Here is a 9,559-nt window from a genome sequence, read left to right as displayed (position 1 = left end):
ATTTGCATTTAGTTGGTACATTTTGCATTCAATCATTCTTGTAATGTTAGTAAATGGTTCAACCAACCACAATCACAAATTAACAAAGCAGTAACAGTGCTCGGCTCAACCAACCACAATAAAAAATTAACAGAGCAGTAATAATGCAATATACATCACAAATTAACAGAGCAGTAAATCATCAATACAAGTCTACATAACATGCAATATACATATAACTTTGTAATTCAATATGAGACCCAATGAATATCGCTTTCACAGCATCACATTCTTAAGAATGTATAACTTAAGAATGCACACAAAGAAATGCTAACAATGTACTTGAACTATAAGTTCTCAAAGATGAATCCAAGTAGAAGAAATTGGTGGTCAATTCAATTTAAAAAACTCTAATGGAATGCCACCTTCAATGATTCATTCATGGTCATCTTTTGACATTCTCCATTTTTTAACTTTCAAATATTTCTTTTATTGAACTTCTATCAACTTTATGTGCGCTTCACACACCACGTAACTATATTGACAACTTATGATATCAGGGTGATAGTCTTGAAAGTAAACATTATTCTCAATTTGGTGAGTTTCTTGGAAAAAATAACCTTTCAGTATAACAGAGCCTCTTTCATATATAAAAGTGTTATCATCATAGTCTTCCAATAACTTCTTTTTTGTTCAATGCACCGCATCAAATAATACTCGGCATTTTATATGTTGTTAATGGGTACAACTATAACAAAAACATCCCCTACACAATAAAACAAGTGTAAATTCAGATAATAATTAACATGAAATTAACTAAATATCAATATGGACTTTATTTTATTATCTATTTCTAAATCTCTATATTTTAACACTTATTTAGATACTTATATGCATTGATTTTAAAAACATAAAACATACATACATACATACATACATATATATATATATATATCTTTTGAAATCAATTGAAATGTTACCTTCTCTAACAATATCAGAAACTCGATTTTTCACATACATATTGTTTTCACAAAATCATTAGAATGTGTGTCCTCTATGAAAACATAAAAAAAAAAAAAAAATAAATAAATAAATAAATAAATAAAATTAAATAAATAAATAAATAATAAATAAATTAAATAATAAATAATAAATAAATATAAATAAATAAATAATAATAATAATAATATATATTTTCTTTTATTAAATGCAAACGCATTTCAGTAATCCTTTGCTTTAATTGAATGTAATTTTTGAGTCCCTTTTACTGTTTCAACTTCATATGTAATCGATCTATCTACTTCTTCAACTCCAATATGCCAAAAAAACCTATAGTAAATTCAAACAAGAAGTTAAATATGTTATTTAAAATACAATCTATATATCAAAGATAATCATCCTCATACTGTTTAAAATACATAATTTATAAATGTTTAAAATTAGAAAATTAATAAAAATGATCATGTATTGAAACTATGTACAAGTTAATTTGTATAGTACACACCTTCATACCTCCCTTGATGGGTTAGTCTTATGACTTAGTGTAGCATTGCACCATTGAACAACTTTTCCAACTGAGACAAGTCTGTTTTTAGTGTGTTCCGTTTGATTTCTTTGAAGTGCTTGCTTTATACATTCCTTGCACCATCATGTTCTCCTTTTCCAAGACCAGTCTGAAAGAAATTCCAACTATGTTTAATGTGGGTTTTCTTTTGAAGACAACACAACCAAAAGACTGATCATGAAGATTTGAATTGACCTACGCATCCATCTGACCATATCCAATGTTCATTGAATTTTATTCCATGACCTTTCAATGAGTCGTAAATCTTATCAAAACAATGTTGTACAAAATATGTGTCATGTGTACGATCATTGCTGATATAAAAGTGATATTCTTTAATAACATGTCGATTCTCACTAGTGATTTCTATATCATCAACATTTTGTTTAGCATGTCTATATAGAATATGGACAAGCATAGAGACTTGGTTAGAATGATAATATTCACTATGTATTTCATTTTGTGCAACAAATGCGTAATTTTGTGCAAAATCAACTATTGAAAAAAATGTCCCCTGTGGAAAAATTTCACAGAATTTTTTGAATTGCAAGTCCTGCCATCGAGCTCTATGCAAATGCTTGGTGTATTTATAAATTTATGTCTCAAATTTCTTCAAAAAAATCTATAACATAAATTTCTTCTTCTTGTAGATCAATCCTTTTATCACTTTTACTATTATTTGAACTGATCAATGTATGCATATATTCATATCTCTTCCATTTCACTTTTAGGTTAGATAATGATTGATCATTTATATCAATAGAATATTTGTTGTGAAATAAAGTCAATTTTCAATAAGGATCACATTTTTTACCACCAACAAATTTCTTTTGGTAAAATAATTCATGAATTTCTCTTTCACATAGAATTTCGGATATGAAACCATGGATAGTGGGAGGAGGAGGTGAATTTTTCCAAAATTAAGGAAGGTGTCATAATATAATTGAAATTCCACATGATAACGACAACAACAAGTGTCGCGTACAGTGATAGGTTTAACATACCATGGTTTTTGTTGCACAAAGTATTGATTGAGACATTAATTCCACGATTCTCTTCTATGAACTCATTGGAGAACTCTATGTGAGTGGTGTACAAGATATGTTTTTCATGTTCTTCATACTGATTTCGTGTTATTCTTCGTCGCATCACATCCCTTGCTTTTGGTGAAACACGTGAATTTTTCATCCAATATTCAAATATTATTTTTTAGCATCTTCTCCAATTCTATCTTTGTATGATCTATTACAAATAACTGCCCAACAAGCGAACTCGTCATTTACATTTATTTGCAATCAAAATTTTCTATGTTTGTGCAATGTTTTTCGTGAGGTCGAATTAGATAATAATAAAAATAAACATAAAATACAATTTAAAAAATAAATAAAATATAAAAGTGAAATTAATAATAACATTATTTTCCCATGGTATTCTCAACCCATGGTTTTTCCCATCGTATTTTCTAAACTAGGTTTTTATTAAGAATTTGAATTATGATTACCTTAACATATTATAAAGTAATTCCTCTGTCGTTTAACTTTTTTGATTTGGTCAAAATATATAAAAATTAAAAATAAAAATAAAATTAATAATTTTGCCAACCCATGGTTTTCCCATGGTATTCTCTAAACTGGGCTTTTACTAAGAATTTGAGACATGATTATTTTAAACATATTATAAAGTTAGATAATCATTTAAAAATACTCTAAAGTTTAAAAGTTCATTGCCCCTAGAAGTGCTATCTAGCTGAGTATGGTATAAATGTTGTAATGTTCTATCCAACCATGTTTAACATTTTTAAGTGGTCAAATTACATAATAATAATAATAATTTTGACACTTTATGATTTTCCCACTGTATTCTTAATGCATGGTTTTTCTCATAGTATTATTCTCTAATGCAACATATTTAAACAAGTGCATAGTATTTTTTAAAATTACAATTTTCAAAATTTACTCAATTTACAGTGTGTGATTAATATTAGTTTCCTCATCTTTACCCTGTCTATCTTCCTAGCCAGTTTTCATTGGTTGCAAAGAAGAAGAGAGATGTCTAACCAATGATTTTGGATTCCTACGGAGGTAACCACAAAAGTTGAAGAGTTTCTTTGTTGTCTTGCTTTAACCATTTTTCAATTTATAAGTTATAGTAGCATTGTAGGAAATTGCAAGGGTTTTAACTATTACAGTACATAACAAGGTAATTTAGCTAAATATGGGTTTTTTTAATTGTCTTTTGCAGTTATTTGTTACTGACATCCGCAACATGTTTAAAAGGAGGGTTACTCATGGAGACATAATAGAAGACTAAAATGAGGGTTACTCATGGATACATAATAGAAGACTCGACAATGAATCAAACTAGTAGGTTGTTTCTTTCCTCGCCAAATAATATGATTGATTTCACGTTAAATTTTAATTTCTTTATCAAATAAGTATTAATTAAATTTTGTATTTGAAAATAACATACAAAAAATCAATAGACTAAATAGTAAACAATCCTCATTATTAAATAGAATATTTAAAAATTAACAAAAGAGAAATCCCAACTAACTAAACAGACTTCATATATCAAGTAAATAAAACAGTTTTAATTGCTAAAATTATATTTTTTTAAAATGATTATAATTAATAATTAAACCAAACTGGATCCATCTTAACTATCTTAGATGGATCAAATCTCTTTTTAATCTAAAAAAGTTTTACTCCTCAAGAGATTTGATTCCTTATAGAGTGTGGTAGATCCAGATTTAAGATAAGTCGAAACGGTATAACATCAAAAATTGCTCGAATTCTTCAGAATTCGTGAGTACAGAAAAACCATAGTACCCAGAAAACCTGAATAATCCCTATGGTTTTAAGAGAGAAATCCTGCGTATGAACAACAAAATGATTAATGAGAATTGAGGCTTCAGACTTCAGAGCATCATGAATGAAATATGAGAGAATGAAGATGTGATGATGAGTGGCAATGTGAGAGGGGTGTCGTATTTGAAGGAGTTTAGGGATAAATAAACACATGGATGGTTGAAAGTAGTCGAATACTAAATTTTATTTTGTGTGAATAAGGTTCCTTTCACTCCCTAGTCGAATGGTTGCTGCTAAGTCAAACCACATTTACTTATGAGGAAACTAAGGTAGATTGTCGTCGTATTTGTTATTTCAAATTTTTGGGGGAAAATTAGGAAATTTTGATATGATGGCAGATTTTTTTGTAAATCTAAGTTATAGTTTTCAATTTTCAAGATTTTAGTTGTTTCAAGAGTTTTTGATGGTACCGAATTCACTTCCATCATAAAAAAAAGCACAATTCAAACACTCCTATTGTCAATTTAAAAAAAAAAAAGTTATCATATTATTTTTTTCCTTCTTAAAAAATTTGATGCCTTTGTAAACAATGTCATAGTTAAACATATGTGTTACATAGTCAAACATGTCAAAGTCCAAAATTAAAATAAATAATTATATTCTATCGTTAAACCTAAATGAAGAGAATAATAATAGTACCCACCACATCACCTAAACTCCCTCATCCATATAAAACAGTGCAGACATTATCTATGCAGTCCATGTTACTTATGTAAGCGTTGAGCCTGAGCATGACCCTACTGCTTACATTCCACATCGTTTTCTGAAGTGTTGAATCTGTTCTTTACAAAGAAACTCTAAACATTTTACGATTAGTTTTTTTGTGATGGAGGTCACATGGGAAATCATAAAAGTAATATAATAGTCATCCATAAACATGTGCCTTGAGAATGAAGCATAAAAATGTCTCATCAATGTTTCCTAAAGTCCTATAAACACCAAAAATCATTGTAAATCACTTTGAAGAGATCATCATGTATATGGGGATTTTTTTCTAAGAAAATATTCTCATTGTGTGTAGAGTCAAAGAAAAATAAAAGAAATTGTTTATCTTTAAGTAGATTAGGGATATGTCTAGCTATTGAGTAGCCGCCATCTACACATGATATATGACGAGTACAAAATTCTTGGTGGAAAAAAGTGATAACAATGATCTTAGATAATTCTAGGACAATCAACCAATAATTTGGAAATAGAAAAAAGTTAGAACTCAAATTCATGAATATAAGAATGCAGTTATCCCTATTGGGACTCAATGATCTCCCATATTCCTTTTTGTTTCTCTCCACCTACTTTGGAAAACTTATCCATTTTAATGTTTTTCTCCTTGTATATATGTTTAAAGGTGATGTGAGAAAAAAAATATATCGATAATTTCTTAATGTCTCTAAACAATGGCTTAAGCATGAAATTCCTTAAAGTAGAGACCCTATTCATCCATTGTATCACTAGGAAGGAATCCCCATAACTTGGATTTGTGAGACCCCTTTTCTAGAGAAAGAGTGAGGAAGGTTGTCATTGTGAATTTCCAAATAATATAAGATTTATAGGATTTTTCTTCTAGAATCATTGCATCCATAATTGTTTGAATCAACGTTTCAAACCATCGACTGTGGCTCATCATTAGGATTTTTTAATGGCTAATCATATCCATTCATTATTGGAAATGGGACTACAATAATTATCTTTAGTATTTTGAGACAAAAGACCTTGTCTTTGTAGTAATCTCCAAACATTGTTGGCTAGTAGAGCTTTGGAAAATACAAATAATTATTTTAATTGTAAACCTCTTTGAAATTTTAACATAGCGACCTTTTTTGCAAGATACCAATGCCCATAATTTTTTCTCATCCATTACAAACTAAAGTGTTATCAAAGCTTTCCTATATGATCAAATATTCCTTTCAAAATCCAAGTGTGAGACATCTAGTAGACTATAATGGCCTCAAGGTCACATTTAACTAAATATAAATGACCACGTCAAGATAGCCATCTATTGCACCAAGTGTTCAATTTTCTTTTTCTTTTTTTTTGGACTTTGTTATGAGCCATTACCAATCACCTTATTGATACATATTAGCCATTGTGGAACCCAAGGTATTTACAACCTATGTCAAGGACTATTACGAGTAAGGTGAATATCATGTGCATAATGTAAATATTTTATGGCTTAGAAATCCCCATCAGTTTACCAAGGAATTGGAAGAATTTACGAATATTCCCATAGTAGAATAGAAAAGATCCAAGACCTCCTTAAGGTTATCCAGCATAATTTTTTAGTCTTTGAAAAAAAAACATTATTGTAAAATAGTAGATATGAAAGAAAACATGAAATGAAATTAATATACGTTTGAAGGAACCATTTTCCAAGGTTTCCTTGAGTGCTCCAATAAGATATTCAAATACAAGGAGAAAGAGGAGTGGAGTTAATGTGAATATCTTCCAATTTTCTCTTTTGAGCACAAAGAAGGGTGACTCTACCCCATTAATTAAAACTACAAAGATAATAAGATCATAAATTCCATGACCCATGCTACAAAATATAAAATTAATCCCGTGTGAATGAGAAGGTGGTGGAGAAGGAGCCAACTTACTCTATAAAATGGTTGGGTAGATCAACTTTAACAAATCAAGAGTCTTTGTTTCTTATGTTTTATGCCTTAATGGGACACACTAATGGCATCACGTATTTTCCCACTGTTTTCTTTCCTTCGAGGAAGCCAAACTACTTAAGCAATACCTATCTCGATAAAATTTATTTCAGTCGATACAAGATGATTTTATAAATAATCCTACATAAGGATATAGGATGAAAGCTTTCATAGTGATTTTTGTTGTCTATCTTTGGTATGAGTTCTATGAATGTTATTTTAAAGTTTTTAATACTCCCCTATATTGTCTTGAGGCCTACACTACCCCTCAAAGGTCCTTTTAAATGAAATCATAATAACTAACAAAAAAATATAATTCCTCTTTTCCCTCATCTATGATAAGATTTTTGGTTGTATTTAGGATCCATGAATCTAGGAAAGAAACTTGTCAAATGTAATATGGAAACTATATGCAATGATTGTTCTCTTTGAAGATATTTTGAAATAACTAACTCCCTCATCTGTAATGTCTAGGAAATTTTTGGCCTAAGTCCCATCCTCTGGAGTTATTTTCTAGACATAATTGATGTTAATTCAATTATTTACAAATTGATACAAGAATTAGGTGTTAATGTCACCTACCTCAAGCCAAATTAGCTTGTTCTTGTGTGACCATTCTTTCTCTTTATCGAAGAGTAACTAACTATTTGTTTTATGTTCTAGTTGAGTAAGCTTGACCTTATAATAGTCCATTAAGGAACCAAATGCTTTCAAGGAAATCCTAGTGGTTAGGGACTCTTCTACCTCTAATAGGAACCTATGATATTTCTCGCATTTCCTTTTACCTTCAGATTTACTATTGCTTACAATTTTTCAAGTTTTTGTGAAATTGGATGGCCACTAATTCATTTAGGGAATTGTTTAAATGTACCAAAGTATTATTTAAGTTTTGAATGAAGTCTTTTTCTTTGAGTCACTCATGATTTAGCTTAAAGTGGCTTGATATTTCCCTTATGATACAACCAATTCTAAAAGTACCATGTTACGATGAAAATACCCTCTAATTGATACCCCTTAACATAAGCTTAGATTCTCCTCCAATAAATCCTATGAGACAAAAAAACATTAAGTATTTTGGCAATTTGGGCCTCTATAATACTTTGATTTGTCCAATATGGGGGTGAGTTTGGCATGTTCAATATCCCAAAATACTAGCTTGTTCCAAGTTTCTAATGAGAAATTCCAAGAGGGAAGTCACTTGAGTCAAGTTCCCCAAATGTCAAATTCACAAAGTGAAAAAATTTAAGTCCCCCCACCCCCGCCAAGATAACCAACCCTTTATGAATTTACATAATAATGAGGAATTTTTCCCAAAATTTCCTTATATTGAGTAAGGTTCATATAAGTTTAGAAAGGTGAGCTCTTTACCTATTTCTGAGGAGAAAAGTCTAACACCTATCCCTGAAGAAAAATCCCATGCGTTAGATAAAGTGAAGAATCCCATATTCCATCACATGTTAGCCCTCCAGAATGTCCTATTGCATTAAAATAACTTAAATAGCATGCCTTCAATAATTTGGAAAAATGTTATACAATTTTCCCCCCTTAGTCATTAGTTCTTGTAGGTAGGTGATAGATAAATTTGGTGGTATTGCCCGAAGAGCAAGTGATTCTGCTCAGGTCGGTGGTATTACCTGAAGGGTAAGTGATTCTGCTTTTCTACAGGGGCTATTTTTTGTCAAAAAGAGCGTAGGGTGGGTACAATAAACACTCCTAATAACACACTCATTTTCATGGATATCCATCCTCAAGACAAACAAGCTCAGGCACTGTTATCCCAGCCCTTGCAAGGATGGGTGTACCTCCTTTACAGAATCAGTACCTAAACTTGACACTAGTTCTTGTAGGTAGGTGATAGATAAATTGTTTTTCTTGATCAATCATTGTAATTCCAATTTCTTGGAGTTATTTGTCACCGACAAATAATTTAAGGCTAGAATAATTATTTTGAAACTTCCTTCCAAGTAGAGTTGTGGCTCGTACAATAACCCCTCATCGTTGTATATTTAATGAAATTACGGGGTTCCTATAGAATTATTTATTTTCTATATGCTTTTTTATTTTTATCTATTAATTGATATTTTTATTCTTTTTAGTTTTATGATGAAAAATCTTAAGTGCTTAGGTTTTGATTTTATATTAGAAATCAATAAGGCCTTAATCCATTATAAACGGAAAAGGAAAAGGGCATCCTAAAGATTCCTAATCAGAAACATCTCCTGATACTTTATAATCTTGATAACAGATAAACTATTAAAGCCACTTAATGGGAAAACATTTTTTATTTGATTAGGGTTATTTAGTGTGGACATTATCAAAATACCATCCTATAATAAACAAATCCAATACCCAAAGTCCCAATAATGGATATTTTCAAGCAAACAATGGAAATGTTTAAAGCACAATAGTGGGTCATATTAGTATTGAGACATTATTTGATTACATAAATATCATAATACTTAATCACCTAATGTTTTGATCTCCAGAAACCTGACATC

Source organism: Pinus tabuliformis, chromosome 3_1 (assembly GCF_031772625.1).
Source record: "Pinus tabuliformis cultivar Carrire ecotype Pingquan chromosome 3_1, CPIR1, whole genome shotgun sequence".
Lineage (NCBI taxonomy): Eukaryota > Viridiplantae > Streptophyta > Pinopsida > Pinales > Pinaceae > Pinus > Pinus tabuliformis.
This window is presented reverse-complemented; position numbering follows the sequence as displayed.